The sequence below is a fragment of the Aptenodytes patagonicus genome, chromosome 11 (assembly GCF_965638725.1).
Source record: "Aptenodytes patagonicus chromosome 11, bAptPat1.pri.cur, whole genome shotgun sequence".
Taxonomy (NCBI): domain Eukaryota; kingdom Metazoa; phylum Chordata; class Aves; order Sphenisciformes; family Spheniscidae; genus Aptenodytes; species Aptenodytes patagonicus.
In genome coordinates this window covers 13088550-13104158 of record NC_134959.1, presented here as the reverse complement: position 1 = coordinate 13104158, position 15609 = coordinate 13088550, and positions in this window count along the sequence as shown.

The window sequence follows — 15609 nt, the reverse complement described above, 5'->3', positions numbered from 1 at the left end:
TTTTCACAGAAACTTGTTTCCCAGATGGGGTTTTTTTAGTGCTTTGCACATAGTGCTTGCACCAAGATAGGCAAGCTTCTCTTAAAAACCAGTTACCCATCTGCCAGTAACGCACCTTTACCCGGCTGGGGGCACACTCCAAGCCCCACCGCTTAATTACTCCACCGCCAAGGGAAGGGAAGCGCTACAGTCGTCCCCGCCCGCCCCCAAAGAGAGCTGGCTGCGCGGCGAGGAGCTCGGTGCCCCCGAGGGGACGCGCACAGGGCTAAGGGTAACAACCGGCTCCCGGCGGCTCCCGCCGCCCCCGCCCCGCGGCCCCGGCCCGCCTCGCCGGGCGGAGGTGCGGGCCTCCCTCCCTCCCTCCCTCCCGCCGCCTCCGCGCCTCGACGCGCGTCTTTGATCTCGGGAATGAAACTGTGCAGGCCGGTAGGCCACGGCGTGGCACGCGGCCAGGGGGCATTTAAAAAAGACATAGAGGGTCGTAAATCCTCGCTCCCCAGCATGCCCAGCAACTACCGTTTAGAAGGGCTTCATTAAATTTATTACGTACGAAGAGCACAGGACCCGGATGACGCAGACCATGTGCAGGGGTTTGGACGGCGCTCCTCCCGCCTCCCCGCGGGGCTCCGCGCAGGCGGTCCGGCCGCGGGGGGACGCGGCGCCCGGCGCGGGCCGCTGGGCTCGGCCCTGCCGCGGCGGGACCCGGCCGGCACCCGGCGCCCTCCGCCCTCGCCCCTTCTCCAAGAAAAATTAACCAAAATAATAAAAACTCGCCGTTGGGGCGCAGCCGCCCTGACAAGGCGGCAAACAGGCCCCGAGCCCCCCGGGGAGGCCGAGCAGCGGAGGCGGCCGGCCGCCGCAGCACCCCTCCGCCCGCAGCTTTCGGGGGCCGCGCTGGCGCTTCGCGCCCCAGGACGCGTTTCAGCCTCGCCGTGCGCTCGGCGGTGCGGTCCGTGCGCTTGGCCCCCTCCCGCGCGGTTGCTCCGCGAGCAGGAGCAGCGTCCCCGCCACCGCGGGCAGGTCCCCGCTGCAAACGTTTGTTTGTGCCCGTTGGGGTGAGGGGAAGCGCTAAGGCAGGAGCGGTGGCTCTGTTCCCTCCTACTGGAGACCGGAGTTTGCACCATCCGGGTCAGATGAAGTGTGGAAACTGGGAAAATCTGACACCGTCGTCGATTCCCCCTCTCTCTTCTTGTGTCATCTGTACACAATGGAGAGAAAGAAACGCGCCTTTAAAATCGCAATTAACCAGCGTTAGAGCAGATTTCTTTCATTGGGTATTTCGTACTATCAAATCTCATTTCTTCTCTGAAAAAGCACTTCTAATTTTAAAATAAAACAGGCGATGTAAAATACCTTATATCCTTCTAAGCGTTGCTTAAATTATGACTGGATGTACCTAAATGGTCATAGTTTCCCACTGATTTTGGTCAGGTCTTGAAAGAATGGCAATTTTTTCTAACGTTTTAAAAGTATTAACTTCCTTTCAAACATTCTTTAACCTTTAATGTTTTGTAACTTGATGAAAAGGTCATTTTGTTCGGAGTAGATGCATCTGCTCCGTAATTGTTCTAATATTAGGCAGAGCTCCATCCTAACACTAAATTCTTTTATGAGGATTTTTTTTTCTTAGTATACTAATGTTAAGGTTACCATGAGTACTTGTTTTCAAGGCAAAGAGCTATAGACCAAAGGATGCTCGCACTTTATTTAATTTCACCAACTTCAGATGTTTAGAGCTGCATTCAGCAGATTACATTAGCTGAGCTCTGAGAAGAATAACCTGAACTGTTTCACCTCTTCCCACTTGTGGGGGCCTGAGATAGAACAGGGACAGAATAAATAGTTGAGTTTATAGACTGAGATGCATAACAAAATAGCACAAAATACCGATTGACACCACTTTGAACCGGCAGCAAGTTTGATCCGAGTATCTCCAAGTACTTTACAAAGGGCTATGCCAGAAAGCTGAGACAGGGATGGGCTAAGAGCGGAGCGGTGCTGGAGATCCAGAGACCATTGGACATCGGTGTCTCAAGAATCAGACTCGAAAAGCAATATGGTGGTAAAAACGTTACTAATTAATTATATTTTAGACTACTTGCTGTGAAGGCAACAGAAGCTTTTCAGCACGTGTAAATCAATATTTATTATTAGGAGCAATAATATTTTGAATCTGCGTATTTAGCCAGTTTTGGTATAGAGAACCTACGTTTGTTCCCATGTAAAAGCTTAGAGATGAATATGTTTACTGCCACTCATGGGCTGAGAATGCCCCTCCAAGGGGCAGCTTGTGGCCCCAGCTAGTGGGCAAACGTCACTTTTTCACGACACTGTAGCTGCTTTTTCAAGAATGGCGATACCTGACTGCACATCGGAGATTAGAGCGAGAACCTTAAATTGATGCAATTAATCCTTCTGAAATACAACAGGATTTTCTAATTCTTACACAATTCAAACATCCAGAGAATATGTTTAATTAAAACTTGGCTATACTTTTTTTTTTTAATATTTTCTAAAAAAAAACAAAGAAATGAGCTAATTATATTACTTAGTATTCTAATTTTTTTTTTTTTTTTTTTAAATAACACACTTTTCTAGCCAGGCCAGTCCCTTGAGGACCAGTTCCTCATTTATAAGGAGGTCCCCAATGGGAGTTAGAGAGGCTATTTTATAAGAAGAAAATACATTCTGAAAGAGGAGCCATACAAAGATAACCCCGCACCACATATATCAGTATGGAGGCTGGAATACGTATTCCAATGATGCAAATCTTCCCCTGCAATAATTTGCTCGTTAGTGTTAACGAAAGCCCAGATACTGATGTCTATGTATTTGTTCTTGTATTTTTCCTCACGCTAACGCTTTTAACTAATTTTTTTTTTTAAATTGCTTTATTTAATGAATTTAAAGGTCAATCCTCTTCCTTTCCATATGCAAATCCTATTAATAGTAGAGGTTTGATATTAATGGGAGTTAATAGAGTAGATACCCCCTTCACACAGAAACCCCACAAGAGAACAAAATAATCTCTAGATAATTTCAGTAAATTTGTTGCTCCTTTCTCCCCTTTGAGTAACCAAATATCAGGGCAACAGTACCTTGGAAATAGGAGGGACAGCCAGAGGAGGGATGAGACATGGAAGGGCACACAGGGCCTCCCCACCTTCCAAACGCAGGCCCCCGGGGAAAGGACACAGCCCCACAGCAGCTGGAGCCCACTGCCTCCTCCTCCTCCTCACCAGCCACCAACACCTGCAGGAGCCAGGCAGGACGCAGGGTGCCATCACCAGGAGACCCTTCCCCCTCTTCCTAAAGGGGCAACTTCTGCTCCCTTCAGAGGCTGATAGTCTCCACCTGGGAGACCACAGCAGCCACTCGGAGAAAAACAAGAGCTGCTGGAATTGATAAGGGGGTAAGTGAAGTTACCGCCTCTCCCTGTTTCTGCCAGTTTTGGAGTTGTTAACTGTTTTGTCACTGTCTTTCTATCTATGTTTGCTGTAGCAGGACTCGCAGAGTTTTTGATAGTAATTTTTTTTTAAACTACAGCTGTTGGAGTTAAAATAACAACACTTACATGCCTGTGGAGGGGGAGGTGGGGAAAGAGATGAATAAACTCATTGCTTTCATCTGCAGTCCCTGTAGGAAAATGCTGCCTGTGCTAATGAGCGAGGAACAGCCCTGTCTAGCCTAACTTACGCAATAAAAATATAAACTATCTGCCGTGTTTTTCAGGCAGATGAATCCGGATACCAAACAGCAAAGCATCATTAGTCCAGAGCAGCTTCTTCCTTGGTAAGGACTAAAGAATACCTCATTCAGCACCTGCCAAGACCAGCCCAAGCACAGCTCCTGCAGATCGGCCCCTATTTCATTAAGGGCAAACCGAAGTAATGTGATTAAAAGAGGTGGAGAAAGGGATGAGTCATGGACCACAGAGTGGTGTTAATTTACCTCTTACTAAAGGGCGCTAACCCGCTCCCTCTGAACACTAGGGAATCTTGCAGGAAAACCCATCTTCACTACAGCCTCCCTCCTAGTTGCCACTCCTGAGCTGAAAAAAGTTTTCCCAAATACCTTTTCTCAACCTGCACTTAGCAGGTGATGTTAGTCTACTACACTCCCAAACAGTGCGAGGCCTTTCACAATCACATTTTACAGTATCTGAATGCCCCTCCCAAAACTCATAACACCTTAGGTTTTTTAGGGAAACCATTTTTTGTTTCCTTCCTGAATTCACTTTTCCACTGTTTATACCAAAGGTTTTTTTTTTTTTTTTCTTAATTCCTGAACCTGGAAGCTGGTTTTATCCTTTGAAAAAGGTTGTGTATGAAAACTATACACCGTCCCTGGGAGCTGTGGACAGAGCCCTGCAATGCTTTTGGTCTGTCCAACCTCTGAGCTGCAGAGAGACAGGAGCGACAACAAGGACCAGCAGTCCCGTGCCCCTAAAACACATAGAGTTGCTGCTTCGATGGGTGGATACGTTGAACAAATCCTTTTCGCTCTGCTTGGCTGGTGGGATGTTGGAAAGTCCCTCTGAAACAGCGACTGTGTGCAGCAACAGTCCTTGTGATACACGCAGCAGCTTCCATCTCTCGGAGATACTGTTTCTGGCTCTTTGCAGACTAAAGCAGGTAGTATCATATCATACCGTGGCTTACATTAAGGCCTCCTTTTCTTTCACAGCCTTGATGTGGCAAGGGAAGGGCTGGAGGGTAGGAAGCACGCTGAGATAAAAGGCATCACGTTTCTGAGGAAGCCAGGGCCCTGTTCACAGGCCTGTAGTTTGGATCATAGGCTGATACACACTCAAAACTCCCATCGGCTTCTACGCAAATAGGAAAGCATAGAATTAGGTCTGATAATTGAAGCGCATGACAAAATAAGACTTATACTGCTTATGTTTTGGGGAGGTGAGTGCTGATTGTTACAAGCATTCTGTTTCCAGCCAAACAGCAAAACTTGGTAATCGTCCAGGTGCATCACAGGTCAAAGGGTTTGCATTTTTACAAAACGTTAGGTATAAATTACTTCCACAAACAGGAGCCTGGACTCAATGGAACACCACAGTTGTCTGTTGTAGCAAATCTGGTGTTCCCGGATTCAAATCTGCTACAGGCATTCTGGATTTTAATTAATATATTGTTTCATATGTATGAGTATTTCATAGGTTTTTTTTGTTTTCACACACTGCATTTTTAGTTTAAACAAAGCGTATTCTCTGCATTATTCTCCACAGCAATTGAATAAATATCACAGACTTTATAGATCTGGTAGCCTTTCCAGTGAACAACACAGCAGTCATGCTTCACAGAAAAGGGATAACATCCTAGAGTGCAGCTGATAAGAGCAACAATTTACAAAGCAAGAGATCTGTTATGCAGTGAAAGCTTTATTACCATGACTTGATGTTACATCTACAACACATAAGGGTTAATCATTGCAGCAGTTTGCAGCTGGTTTGTGCTCTCAGGGGAGTCATAGCAATAGACTTCTGCATGTAAGACAAGGTCAGCGTTGCTCTCCCGGGGTCAGCAGGCCACGTGATAACACAACTCCGAAACTTCGTCTCCGAGGAGACACAGGTGCCAAACCCATTTTGTGGTCTGTTGTAGAGCGCTTCTTGTGGTTTTTATTCTCCTCAGTAAAAACACATACATAGCTCTGTGGTATATAATTGGATGGCGAGTTTTCAGAGCTACCCGTCAGTGTGAGTTTTATGTGGCAGCAGTGGGTTCATGAGTTTGCCGGGTACATGTAACATTTCACGGGAGACTTATTCTTAGTGGACTGAGAAAACAGAGCAGTCAATGCTGAGTTTAAGGGCCAAATCCTGCATAATTTGTTCAGTCTCATGGTATACAATGCTCACATGAGTAAAGTGAGTAGAATTGGACTTTAACATTTTATTAATATTTATCTTCTACTGCTACAAGACACAACAATAATCAAATAAGAAAAACTTTAATCCTCAAATGCAGCTTTAATCTTCAAATTGGTTAGCTTATCAGAGGGGTAACATTTATTTTCAAAGACAGGCTGCTCAGAATGATCAGCTGAAATAGAAACCTGTAAGTGAAAGGATGTAAGTTTATTGGGCAGTGTTGTCTATATTTATAGTTTCTGCTCAACCCATATTTCTGGTTTTATATGCATGTGTCAAAAATTCACCAACAGTTTTAAGAGATCCTAAAATATAATAAAATCAATAAATGATGTTCTGGCATAAATGTTTCTGTAGCTGAGGGTGGTCAGGTTCAAAGGGCAACGTCTGACCATTTCTCTTTCCCACCCTGCTGCGGAGTAAGACCCTCCCCTCAACTTCAAATCACTGGGGAGAGGGTAATTTAAGCTATACTTGATGTACCCTATACATCACTGTCTTCAGGACCAGGTTTAAAATTAAACTCTGATGTACAAAGTTAAACAAAAATGAGATAAAAATTGGCAGGGGTTGAAGAGGGTCAAAGTAGTCAAAACACAAGGTAGACTATTGCTTCTTTTGATTTATGTTATTCTGTGCACTAAAAAAAATAAAATTATAGCTCTCGTGGAGACTTTTTTCATTGAGAATAACGCATTCCTAATTTGTTTTCTATAGACTTACAGGGCATTTGCTCTGGGAGATGGAAGCATTTATTTATTTATTTATTTTGGCAGGGGCCGAATATCACCAACTGTTGGCAGAATATTCAAATTATCATTAGATGCAACCTTTCTCACTCAATTGCAAGGGAAAGAGAATAGTATTTCACCTTCCATTAGTGGTTATCTTACAATGCACACATCTATAACCTTATATGCGTACAGAGGCAACTCTTTTAAACACAAACAATGTGCTATAGTGTTGTGGTTTAACCCCAGCTGGCAACTAAGCCCCACACAGCCGCTCGCTCACTCCCCCCACAGCGGGATGGGGGAGAGAATCGGAAGGGTAAAAGTGAGAAAACTCGTGGGTTGAGATAAAGACAGTTCAATAGGGAAAGCAAAAGCTGCACGCATAAGCAAAGCAAAACAAGGGATTCATTCACTCCTTCCCATCGGCAGGCAGGTGTTCAGCCATCTCCAGGACAGCAGGGCTCCATCACACGTAACGGTTACTCAGGAAGACAAACGCCATCACTCTGAACGTCCCCCCCTTCCTTCTTCTTCCCCCAGCTTTATATGCTGAGCATGACGTCATATGGTGTGGGATATCCCTTTGGTCAGTTGGGGTCAGCTGTCCCGGCTGTGCCCCCTCCCAGCTTCTTGTGCACCCCCAGCCTGCTCGCTGGTGGGGTGGGGTGAGAGGCAGAAAAGGCCTCGACTCTGTGTAAGCACTGCTCAGCAGTAACTGAAACATCCCTCTATTATCAACACTGTTTCCAGCCCAAATCCAAAACAGAGCCTCATACTAGCTACTATGAAGAAAATTAACTCTATCCCAGCCAAAACCAGCACATATAGTTACATCTGGTAGCAGAAAGAAAGAGTTCAGTGAATGTTTCCTTTTGTATGTTACACATGCACATAATGCAGTTACCCTCCAGAAATTCAGTACAGGAAAGATGCCAAACAGCAGATTCTTTTGAAACCAATTCAAGAAAATCCTTGCAGGAAGTTAATTTTTTATGATGTAGTCAACTTTTCCACATATTGCCATTTACATGATTAGTGTGTGGACTGCAGGCAAAATAATTTGGAATTGTAATCTTTATTTTCTATAATATGATAATGAAATCAACTGCTATCCTTTGGAATCAAATGAATTTCTCGGTGCTACTCCAGTGGGAGGAATAAAAGGGTTCTACTGGCTAAACTGCCAGGCTAATGGGAAAATGAAGAAAAATCAAGTCCTTGGATGGCTAGCAAATAAAAAATGCTTATGTGAAACATAATGGCTGGCATATAAAGACCCTGAAATCTTTTAAAAACTGATTAAGCAAGCTTTTTCCAAAGGTTTTTAATTTTCGTATGAGAAAGTCCTATTGACTTCATATGGATTACAGCCGGCTGAAGTTGGGCATGTTCTTGGGCTGTGCGAGGGCATTAGACAGCAAAGGCATCTCAACACTGAAAATGTCTGAACTTGATTTTAAATCTAACAGGAGAAAAACTTATGCTGTCCAGACAACTATAAAAAAAAAGTTTTTATAGCACTGTTTCATTAATATTGACAATGATGATTCTTTCTTGGTAATTTAGTGAGGACCTGTTTGCCATTTAATATGCAGATTTTAGTCTTTCACCAAAAGTCTAAGTCATGCATTGTGTGATTTCACAGGATTGACCTGCATATATGCCTTTAATTGGTAAATGATTTATGTACTAATTAATAAATGCAATTCTTCACAAACACCTGGTTGGAAAGCTGGAAGTGCAGTAGGTATACAAACAGCAGATTGTTTTAACAGATACAGCAAGCAAAGATAAGGATCAAATGTTATAATGTGTCCACTACTTGTGATCTAGTGTGCCAAACCCTCTGGATCTAACAGCTGGGCAATATTTTTTGTACCACTGATTAAGACTTTTTCGAATATCTTTTTTTTTTTTTAAAAAAAAAAAACCTTTGGGGTCACATAGAAGACTACTCATGCACTCTGTAACTATAGCAGATCACATGTAACGAAGAGCAGAGCAAAGTTCTAGTTGGTTAGGAAATTATGATCCAAAATTTTCCATTACACTTTGGGAATGAGGAGAACTATGAATTAAGGAGATGGTCACAAAGGTCACAAGGAACTGCTGCAGTATTCACAAAAGATGTAAATGCTATGAGAGCTGTAGGATCTTAGAATGAAGGCTGAGAGAATACAGGAGCCACGCCGAGGCTAGTAGCTGCTCAGAAATCAGGTAAAGAACAAAAAGATATGAAAAATTTAAAAAGAGGGAGAACAAAAAGCTGTTAGAAATAAAAGTAACCCTTTAAAATCATGTGCTTAGCACGAGTGATGTCTTTTGCTGATTTATCCATGCAGCAATTAGGAGTTCTTCCTTAGGAGAGGTGCGTGGCATAGAAAATGAACTGATCGATTCCTTCTTGCACCCAGTAGTTGATTACGGGTAACTGATCCGTTTTACAGATGTTATACTAAGTGCGTTACTGTACACAGTCATCCAAGACTAAGATGCTTCAAGGGTGCCTAAGCGTGCTTGCTCAGTAAGGGCCTAATTCAGAGCTCATCACAACAGAAGATTTCCACTGACTGCACAGGGTTCTGGATTAGGCCTTTTCCACCTACCTGACTGGAAGAGAGATTTCCATTTCAGTGCAGCTGTGAGACGCAGTTTTCTCCACTGTCTTATACTGTCCATTTTTAGTGCACAGTATTCTTCTAGAGTCAAATTTACCCATTAACATGTACAAATCCCCTGAACTAGTTATTAATAACGTTTCTGCAGTCCCTGTTTTTACCAAGGAAGGCAGTCTTACCAGAACTTTCTTCTGAGTGTGTTCAGATTTATATGACCTTGCTCAAGCACTTGCAAAGGTACCGTGCTCCGAGCAACAGTAAAGAACCGAGTCTATAATTTAACAACCCCCCTCTGAGTAATTAGTATTCACTCAATGAAATTCAGGGTTTGTAGAGGTCCAGCCAAAGGCCTAAGCACCATTTAAGTCCAGCTTATTCCTCAAGGCACCTCTGAACTGAATTGGGCCCCATTTTATTAAATTATAATAGAAAGACTGCCACGTCAAGTATACCGATGCTGAAAGACCCAACCTCACAAGACCTCACACAGATAAGCAATCATCACTTATGCTAATAGCACATTTGACTTCCGTGGGATGACACATGAGGATGGACTACTTACTTGACTAAGATTAGTAAGAACAGGCATGTTACACAGAACAAATGACTTATAAATATCCAGCTGCAGCAAAGTGCTGACTCCCATCAGTGAGTGTTGCGAGGGTGAACGAAGGGCAGGATATGATCTTTAGAAACCTCGCTGAATACTACTATTGAATTGGTGACAGTTTTGCAGATTTCTAACCCATAATAAACCTCAGCTTTGCCTCCTCAGTGACACGCTTCTCTCCGCTGTTTTTCTGTTCTGCTTTCCTTTTGTCACAGTCCAACAATCCATACTTATAATTTTTTTTTTTAATCTTTCTTCTTTAATGTTTGCAAATGAATTTTGTGTTTTTGAAAGGTATTTAAGCAACAGCCACAAAGCCACAAGTGCTCCTATTTAACTGCAGAGCAGACTACTCGGTAGCATCTCTACATTGCCCTGCCAATGTTCCTCCCCTCTGCTCTGCTGGGATCAGTGTAGTCTCTATGCTCATTTAGTCTTCGGCTTCCCCCTTCAAAGCTGACAATAAGGGCATCATACAGGGTATACCACTCCAGCGATTTTGTCTGATAAAATGCCTAACTGTTAGGCCTCTGTTTAATACAATTTTGTTTCATACAGGTCACAGAAACAATCAGATTTTGGCCCTTACACTCCATAATGCCTTTGAACCAGCACTCTGGAAAGGGAAAAATCTTTATCTCTAGCCTGACTCAGTTTCACCTATTTGTTCCTGAATTCCTTGTGGTCCAGTTTTTGTTCCCTATTTTGTTTCCACTAATTTAAAAAGTATTTTATTGTAATTAAGTAGAGTTGCCCTCCCTGGTTTTCCTATCCTGATCAGACTTTTAAAACTGATTTTTTTTTTTTTCCCTTTTACCACTGGCTGGAGAAGCTTTATCTGAAAGTAATGTAGTAGTGACCACTGATGACTGGCTTCTAGGGATTTTGTGAATCCAGAATTAATTTGTTCCTGAGACCTGGAGAAACCATGAACGGTGAAAAATGTTTCTGGTACATGCCTAATAACTGGTATAAATATTGTATCCAACACCAAAATCCCAAATACTGTAACCTATTTAGAAAGAGACCCTGAAATCCAGTTTTGTTTGACCTCTATTGTAGAGAACTGTTATAAACGTCACAAAGTCAAAGAATGTAAGTATTACAGCATTAGTAGTATTAAATGAGTATTTTCCTGTTTCTTGGGGGCTTCTAGCTCAGCTGTAATGATTGCTCTGTGTGTGTGTGCGCCTGTGTGTTTTGCCAATCACATAAGTGAAATAAAAATGCCCTAATTTCTGCAACTTTGCTTTCATTGCACTGTAAAGCACTAAAAGCAGAAACAGTTTCCTGAAGAACTCCTCCATAGCAGGCCCTTGAACAAGATGACTGTTTCTAATAAGCAACAGCTGTCGTTGTGGTTTTACTAGTCAAATGATTCATGTCTTTTGCTCAGAAATGGTAAGTGGAACAAATGTTTACTCAGATATGTAACAGAGGAACAATTGAAAAATAGTAGACTGTCAAATAGAAATATTTTCCTGTTATCTGATCCTTGACAATTAGTCTGAACTGGTTTTTAGTCAAAAGGCAACATTATAGTGGTGCAGTTAGAATGGTGAAGAGTTTAGCTCACAGAGTTCTGCAAACCAAATTCAGCAGGCTGATTTGCAAATGTCTGCAGTAGCCCAGCAGATTTGAGGGGGACACAAGCACCTCTGTGCAAACTGCTACCCCCCCCTCCCCCCCCGCCATTCGTCTCCCCTCCTATCTTTAGTCCTATCCTTTGAAAGGAAGACAGTGAACTTACCATTTCCACTTGTTTCTGCTATGTCTTCAGGGAATACCAAAGTGCTGCTCTGCTGCTTGGTCTTGAGTGAATACCCTCTGTTGGCTACTGCTTCCCCAGGACTTTACAGGGCCTTCCGGGAGGAGCAGATTAAATGAGGAAAAGTATTCTAATGCAGGAGATTCCAGGCTCTGTTCAAGGACAAAAAGATTACATTACCCTTCGGCTGTTGGGAAGGAGAACCTAACAGACCCTTGATGTATCTCTGCTGAGCCTGGAAGCCGCTGCAGTCAGAGAGATTTGACACCGCTGTGGCATCACAGGGCTAGAGGTAAATTTTTGTAAAGTGCTAGAGGAAGCAGTGGTAGACTAACTCTTACGAGCCTAAGAAGACAGCATCAAAAACCGGTGTCTTCTGCCTTTGAAGGGGGGGCTGGGAGACAAACAAGCATGGAGAAGGCCAAGGGAGCCTTGGGATGCTTAGTGTGCAAATGATACTGGTGTACATCTATAACTTATTTGAACTTCCATGGATGCTTGCCAGTAGAATAGGGTTTAAATCCACCTTTATTTTACGTAGATTCTGGACTTTGTCGCTTTTTCAGAACTCTCTCTTCAGTATCGCTGTATGACACTGCACTGCGTTGTATGGAAAGATTGTCAGAGCTTCGGTTTCCCATCTGTAAAATGGGGGTAATATTTCCTTTCTCCTAGCCTTTATTTAGCTTACAAGGCTCCTGGGACTAGAATTCTTTTATTGCATGTTTCTGTATTGTCTCGTACAACAAGACCCTGATCTCAGTTGAAGCCTGTAAGTATCACTGAAATATAAATAGATAATAATAAAAAGATGATTTTGACACAAAATGGAATTTTATATTCTGGAGAGTGAAATAAAATATGTACTAAAGTCTACTAAAGTGTAACCATGAGATCAAATGATAAAATTCTTCTGGCAACAAAGAGTTGACACAAATTTGTGAGATTAAACTGAACCAACTCAACAGAGGCTTGTTCTGGTGGTTTATTCATATAAAGTATATGAAAAAAGTAAGTGAGATGATCAAATTACCCTCACAGCATGGATTTTGACATGGATGTAGACTAACTGAGTCACCAGAGGACTGAGCAGGTGCGTTGTTCTAATTATACCCTCAGTCTTGTGAGGAAGGAGCAAACTTCCCGGTTGCTTCCCTGGTGGAGATAAGGTGTTATCAGCCATCAGCAAACGAGAGGGGAGAACAAGGACAAGGCACCTGATGGGAGAAAGAGGAGGAAAGGAGGAGGCAAAGAGAGCATATTCATAATGCTACTCATCTTTTAAAAATGTATACACATATCTACTCTGAGCCATTTGGATGCCACTTCTGGTACTTATTTCTTGTGTCTCTGAGTAACCCTTCCTTATGGCGAGGCACACAAAATCCTTTTTTAACATTTTCTCTTTTATGGTCTTGTAGTGAGATATCTGGCTAAATATAACGATTTATTTGTTTATTAATTAATCAACAACAGGCACACTAGGAGTTACAATCCAAACAGTCCGCCACACAGGTTTTTATCACCATATACTATACCCCTAGGGAAATACACATCTCTTTTTCAGGAGCATAAATGGACATTTCTATAAATTGCAACTACTTGGGTGCATGTAATATACAATATTATTCATCTTTGTATTCCAGGTGAATCCAGACTAGACTACCAGCCTCTAGGGGAGTCTGCTTCATATAATTATCAGTATTCAAAGAATGATTGTAGATGTTGTAGCTTAACAGCAGGTGAATGGTCCTTATCTGAATATTAAATAAAGTGCAACTGGATTTCTAGGTTATCTCTGGCTAAATGTTTGCAAAGTCATTAGTGAAAGCATGCAGCTATAATCCCAACCACTCTTCTTCTTACAAAGGATTTCCACTTTTGTTTTTAATTCCTTTACAGGATGAATTGTTCATCTCCCCTTCCTATACACACAATCTTGTCCCTTGGTTGGACTACCAGAAACATCAAGGAAGCTGCCTTGTAAGTAGTACTCACACTTTTTTTTTTTAATCCCAAACAACAAAAGAAACCTAGGGAAGAGTGACAAAGAGAAAGATTTATTATTTCCTCTAAGGACTATCAGAGCTGTGAGTGTTGGGAAAAGGGTCTTTAGTAAACTGCTCCTTTGTCCTCCCAAGTTCTGGGAACTTTAGCTCTGTATTTGGTTTCCTTACTGCATGATCTGAGAGAAGCTTTTTGTATTTATATAGTAAAAACCTTTTATTACTGTTTTAAAATGGGGGATTTAATATACTTGAACATTGTTTTAGTAGCTTGATAGCAGATGCTATGTGAATGTAGTAGATAGTAGTTATGAGAAAATTAATAGCAACAAAGAAAAAGAACAAAAACACCCCCTGCTGAGCAGGAGGGAACAGACCAGAACCAGCATAGGAAAATTACTGGAGATAAAGGAAGAAGAATTACCGTGGGACTATATAACATAAGATTTTTGAGGCACAACTCACGTTTCAATCCCTAGCTGTGAAGAGCACAGAGATCCTAGTGATCCTGCTAGAGAGCCATTCTGAAGAGGAATTTTCAAGACGGACATACTCTACGACAAGGTAGCTAGGCTAGGACATCAGCCGCATCCTTTGCCAGGCACCACAAAAGCTTTACACCCGCTAAGGCCTGGACCATCAGTGGCAAAGGATGTTATCACAGTATCTGCAAATATTTTATTTTAATTGAATATAAAAATAATTGAATATTAAATTGAATATTATAAAAAACAAACACAACCCCCCCAAAATGGAGCCATACTACAGTAAGCCATATACTATTTATTTTTACATGGATTCCCATTTATTTTGAGCTGTTACACATGCTGAGTTTTCAGCATGACATAGGCTATCACCTTTAGTTTGCAAGCACTATACCTCTCATTGCTGCTGTTTCAGGCTTCTGCAGACTCAGGCAGATGTTACTACACCTGTCTACAAGGCTTTCTGCTCGTCTTTGCAGGAATGCAGAGTAGAAACATTTATTCAAAAAGGGAGGAGGGAAGAACACTGAGTACAATTTTGTGTTTAGCTCTGAATTATCCAGCAAGCCATGCAGTCTCAGGGACTAGGGAATACAAGGGACTCTGCTTCTACATGCCAAAGTCCCATTTCTTTCAGTAACAAGAAATAGGGAGAGCTTTTTCTAGCACGTGAGCACTTCTTTGTATTTTTACTTAAAATTATGTAAGAATGTAAAGCTCATAAGTTTTGGAAGTGCACTGATTCACACTCTTCCATCAAGAAATGGGTATTCTGTAGCGCTCTAACTTTTCTAACTTTGCTCCTTGGGACATCTACAGTGGATGTTACTGTGGGCTCATTCTGGGCTTTGTACCTATGCTACAGTTACCAGCAATTTAGGAAACAGAGCCTAGAGGTGTGTGGTTTTTTCAAGTCCCATATTCCTAAGTATATTTATATGAAAGTGAACTGCACAATAATTACAGTATCGGTTCTGGTATTACGGTTTTCATAAAGTTAAAAAGAAAAAAAAGAAACTGAATAAGCAGTGCCTTTTGGTTGTGTTCGTAGTTGTGATGTTCTTCTGTCAAAGGGACGGGCTCTTGCACATTTAGGCAGGAGCCTTTAGTTACCGTTTGGGGACTCCCTCCTCTAGGACCAGAAGTACTCTATTTTGACCAGAACAAACTGCAGAAGTTAACAACTGTTTTCTATTTGGCATTTTTATATGTATTTTAAAAAAAAAAAGTAAAAAGGTTCAGCCAAAATTGTTCTGCACAGTTCTAAACCCAAATTTTCATTCTTGCTCAAGTGTGAGTCACCTGCAGTCACTGGGATCAGTTCCGATTTATCCTTAAACATGTCCATTTTCTAATGACACTTTTTAGCAATACCTGACCTCATGTTATTTGTATTCATTGCTATTTTTATAATCTCTTGAAGCACTTACACACCTCCTGATTTAAAAATAAGCCCCTTAACAGGCCATCTGCACTTAGAAGCCAATGGCCAAATCCCAATCCA